Below are 5,731 nucleotides of genomic sequence, written 5' to 3'. Positions count from 1 at the left end.
TTTGAATATTTAAAGAATACAAAAAAGTTAAAATTTTTGCAATCATTTTGTAATATATATATATATATATATTATATTTCCATACATCTCCATTAGAGCACAGATAAAAAAATACTGTTTCTTAATAAAATTATTTTTTATACACATTCTAAACCATCGATACAATTTTAAATTTTTGTATTTTATACATACATATATATATATATATATATATATATATATATATATATATATATATATATACATACAAGATGTCTCAGCATATATTAAGTTGTTCAGAAAGTTCGTTTCAAATTTTGTTAGCCCAAAATTGTATGTACATCTTCGTTAAAAATAAACGAAATTTAAATTTAGAAAAAGGATTTTGAAGGTTTCTACTTTTAAAGCTTATTATATTTTTTGAGTTATGTAAGTTTTGTAATTTTAACATATGCAAAACTACGAGTTGAAAAATATGAAAAAATTTTTTTCTTATTTTGTAAGTCTGTCACATGCCCAAAATAAATTTGCGAAAATTTTCCACTATCATGAAAATTTAAAGTTTTTGCTACAAAACTGTTTTTTTTAAATGTTCCTACAATTTTTTTATTCTGAATTAAATAAAAAGAAGCAATTTGACTTTGATTGCTCATTAGTCCGACAAAAATCACAATTAAAAAATCAGATCTAAAGCTGAAACATTGCTCTATCGAGTGATATAAATGTCAATTTAAAAAAAAAATAGAATATATATGCATTTGAGTAAAAAATGCCCTTTGTCTAGGATGCTATAGTTAGTTGCAATGTCACGCGAGATTTGCGATTTTTATAGCGTCCTATCGTTGTTAATAAAGTGCATCGTTAGGGGAGTTTCGAGAAGAAAAGAAATGATTTATGTTTTTCTTTAAAGAGGCAAGATTGCTCCAAACAGATGATGAATTCTGTTATCCTCGCGAAAAATATGGCTAGATAAATAGACGGTTATCATGCACAATTAGTTTTGCAAGGCAAACCATTGTTAGTCGCGAGTCTGATCTTAGATAACGCTACGGTGGAAAGTTATCCCATGCGTTTTATGATTTTTTAAGCGCGACGTGGCACCTGTTTTCTTAAGGTGAAATTATTGTCAGTCTGGGACGACTGGATTTTTATTATTGCGTGACTTCGGTGCATTTATAATGCTTTTACAATCTTTTACTCTCTCTCATTTTTCGGGCCTGCTTTAAGGTTATTCCTTCCGGATTGATTGGCGTTTACGAGTTTTCGCGGAGCTTGTCCGGTCCCTCTTTTCAGTTCTGTCAAACCGTTACAAGAGGACTCTACTCGAGTCTCATAAACGCCAATCATAGTCGCGACGTAGAGCCAATTCTTTCAAAAGAAAAGAATCGTGGTCTCTATAGAAATTTTGACAATTTATGCATCTTCATTTATGTTCCTGTAACTTTACATAATATCAGTACAACCATTTTTTAAAGTACCGATCTGGAAAGTAAAGATTTCAATCTTTAAAAGGATTTTTTAAACATTTCGCTACGATTAATTTTTCACTGAATTATTGCTATTTGAAAATATTAAAAGTTTGTGAAAAAACTTAGTAATCACATTTTTTGGGTGTGAGGAGTGTCTGTGCGCGTGCGTGCGTGATGAAGGTTGGCATTGACGATAGGTTTTTGGATACTATGTTATTGGCTGAGGAACAGAGCCTTGTTTTTAACGGATATCGCAAAACAACTTTTTCGCGGCAGATTTGTCAATTTTAATTCACAGCATCCGCTTTATCACAAGAGAGGCACAATCTACGGATTTGTTGATAAATAATATGCTTATGTCCTCGGTTCCAGCAAACCAATCTAATTAATGCTATCAATATTTTTTTAAATAATAGATATCCACTATACTTCATCTTTTTCTCTATACAAAAAAGAATTAAATTTTATATGAATAATATTAACAGAACTGTTAACAAAAAAGTTAAGAAAAAATTTTTCATAATTCCTTACGTGAAATCCATATCTGAGAAATTCTCTCCATTGTTAATATGTTCAACTATTAATAAATCAGTAATGTTCCTCTGTAAGAAATTATTTGCTTACCACAGCAATTATTATGATTTCTTGTTGAGGGTTCATTTTTTATATCCATCGAACCATGGTAAATCAGGTAAGTCTGAAAATCAAATATTTTATTATAATAATATGTATGCTACATATTAGAAAGATTCAATCCAATTGTGCTGTTAATCAGAATTCCTGTACATTAAGACGATCATATTTGAGATAAATGAGGATAGAACGATGTCATTTGTAACAAATTTATAATGTTGTAAACCTTGAATGGTCAAACAAATCATTGTAAGGAAGAATAAAAAAAATCAAGTTTATATATGCATCCATGCGATCGTAATTCTCTCAATGTATTTCAGATCAATATATTGTTAAGAAATTGTTAACTATTATTTTAAATCGACATATGTTTCATACTGATGATGATCGGATGATGATCGAAACGTCTGTGAGATCAATTGTTAACAAATTCGAATCGATATTTCGCAATAGACAACGTATGGCTTTAATGCCCTTTGTTTATTATTGTTTATATTATTTTGTAGCTTAACGTGTAAATAGTAGTCTTTTTTTTTCTAATATTATAGATAATACTACAAAATGTTTATTACTAATAAATTAGTATGTTGTGAAATCGAATCTTAAAGTCATAGAAGTTAATATAGTTTTATTGATTTTCCTTTTGAAAGCATAAATCAATATAGATGTGCTCACCGCTCATTAAGTTCATTTAGGACAAACTTATCCAATGAAGCTCGAGCACACTCAATTTGTAGTCTAATTTGTGTTCTCAAAAGAGAAACACTCCTTAAGAGAAGGATTTGTTTCAGCTTCTTCAAATGCATAAATCTAGTAAGTAAATTTGGACAAACTTCTAGCAAGTTTTAATAAATTAATATAAATTTTAATAAATATAAGCATTTGGAAATACTATTGAAAGTCCTTATTGTAATTTACTTCTATTTTTATTTAGCAATATCACAGAAACAGCAGTACACAGATTGTAATTGTAAATTTTAAAGGTATAGGTAATAGATTCATTTTTTTCCTAATAAGTTTTTGATGCTGTGATATAAACTGATATATATTGATATAAACTGACTGGGATTGTGAACACAGGGATTAACCAACCTTGCATCAACCAGACAAGCGATGTTCATCGTGTCGCTCCTGATGACGATCCATTGGCTTCACTTTCCTAGGGCTGATAGATGAGATGCCAGGAATTTTTATCGTTTACTTTGTGTTGCTTTTTTACAGAAATTTAAATAAAGTTACAAATAGGAGATACATATATGGCACTGTTAATGATATGAGATAATTATTTTTCATATTTTTCGTATCGTTGATCTGTTTCGAAGTAGAATTTACTGCACAACAAACAAAAGTGAATACCGACACATTTCGATTTCAAGCTAAAAAACACCGACCTTGGACAGCTCTGATCTAAAGTCTGCAGATATACATCTAGTGAATGATCACCGAATGAGCAAGGAATGCAAAAGTTTGTATTGTTACTTGTGACGTAAGTTTAATTGTTATAACGAACATCGAATCTGACATCAAATGCTATGATTTGTTTGCGTTGCATACTCCTATCATAGCTCCTATCATAACTCACTCCAATGCGCTCTCGTAGGAGCATAAATCGGTGTAATCAAGAAAAAGAATAAATTGCTTACAAACGCAAATTTAACACGAATGTCCGTGAACATGTTCGTGTTCGGTATTCGTTCGTTAGGCGTATACATGGCTTAAACAGTCTCATGTATGACTTTGCATATGAAGTGATTGTATAAACAGTACTCTCATAGAATAGAAATAACAAATATATATAACACTATTATATTTATTCATGTTAATATAGAGAGGAGGCCACCATTATTTCTTGCAAGTTCAGCCACTTTCACTAATGAATGCCACTCCTGGAATGAGTGAAGTTAAAAATGTTCGTTAATGACGTACTTTTGGTTTACTTTCTATATAATATTCTAATTTGACTTTTCTCATTAACCTCATGTGTTTTTTTGTTTTAGATATTCCTTGGAGATAGAGTTTTATGCTCCAAAGTAACGTACATTAGTACATGTGGAAGATAGTCACGCTGATTGTAGGATACATGCTCTTCTCAAAGGGGTCTTTGATGAGAAAGCACATCTCATAAGAGTACGAGTTAACAGTAATGCTGAGAATGAGAGATTTCTACCGAAACTTCCTCCTGGCAAAGTGTGAATAATTGTTTTTAATAATTTGAATTTTTTAAAATCAATAATAAGCAATAATTTTAGATTGCATTGAAAGCGTAATTTCTTCTTTTTACAGCTCTGCATCGTGATTGGCTAACGAAACAAAAAATTCGGGATACAAATGGACAGCTGGATTAAAAATATTCATCCACAGAAGTGAAGAAGTATTACGTGAATGTGCTCCTTGCTTATCTTGCGGATAGGGCATATAATATGCAGAACTCTCGGAATACAAAGAAAGGAAGTGAAAACCTCACTAAAACCCCTAAATACAGGCGAAGCGGATCCACGGAATCAAAATGCAAATATATATATAAAAAAAGGTTAATCGCTGTTTGAGATACTGCAACTTCCGCAACAACTATCTCATCCGCAGCAACTACCATGTCCGCGGCAACAACTACCACATTCGCAACAATTCGATATTCAACAGCCATTCTCACCTCAACAATCATTACCGCAACAACAGTCATTTCAACAATCACTACATCAAGAACCCCAGTAACCATTACAAGAACAAATACTTAATTATGTTACCAATTTTTTTCTGCTGCCAACAGTAACAGTGGCAGTGATATCAGGAAATGTTACGTACTATTAAATATGAATACAATTTTATAGAATATTTTATCTCAACATTTTCTTTTGTTTTCAGAACTTCAGAGGCAGTCACATTCATCAATCTTTGATATATCATATATATATTGGGTTATCAAAAAAGTATCCGCGGTTTTTTGTCACTAGATGTGTGTTGATGGTCATATATCTATCCTAATATATATATATATATATATATATATATTGGGTCATCTAAAAAGATATATGACCATCAACACACATCTAGTGACAAAAAACCGCAGATACTTTTCAGATGACCCAATATATATATATATATATATATATATATACACACACACACACACACTCACACACACATATATATAATATAATAAAATTATGTGTGTGTGTATATATATATATATATATATATATACATATATAATTTGGCATAGTATAAAAAAATGAAATTTAATTTGGCGTGAGTTTTACCTATGTGAATCCAACTTTAAGAAAACTCTAAGAGAAAAAATTTTTTTGATACGCATTAAATTAAGCTCGGTTTGTATCTATTTAAACCACTTTTTATTTCATTTGCATCAAGGGGTAAAAGATTATAAAAGATTGAAAAAGATGTAAACTGCTGTTTCGAGATGATTTGTACCCGTTTGTATCACCTGTTCTTTTTGTTTGTATCCTTAAGGAGGTGATTGTACCGAATTTTTATCAAAATAGGGCTAACTTCGCCATTCTTTATGATATTTTAAATCTTTTATAGGAATGATGACACACATTAAAGTCAATATTATTGATTTAATTTGTCATCCGAATTACATTTAGAATTTAACTTGACGTCAATTGTTAATATTAAATCTTTTTTTACTA

General features: G+C 30.3%; 1 pseudogene across 1 annotated transcript; it reads left to right on the top strand.

Moving 5' to 3' along the window:
* The first annotated feature begins 2,127 nt into the window (after window positions 1–2,127).
* Window positions 2,128–5,031, top strand: LOC147909691 (uncharacterized; annotated as a pseudogene). The gene is made up of 3 exons (XR_015545091.1): window positions 2,128–2,139; window positions 4,079–4,270; window positions 4,365–5,031. The product of XR_015545091.1 is annotated as an uncharacterized LOC147909691 (transcript).
* Window positions 5,032–5,731: the final 700 nt, after the last annotated feature.

Source organism: Acromyrmex echinatior, chromosome 5 (assembly GCF_024713525.1).
Source record: "Acromyrmex echinatior isolate Ae372 chromosome 5, ASM2471352v2, whole genome shotgun sequence".
In the NCBI taxonomy this organism is placed as follows: Eukaryota; Metazoa; Arthropoda; class Insecta; order Hymenoptera; family Formicidae; genus Acromyrmex; species Acromyrmex echinatior.
The sequence above is the reverse complement of the archived record's forward strand: the minus strand, read 5'-3'. Positions and strand labels throughout refer to the sequence as shown.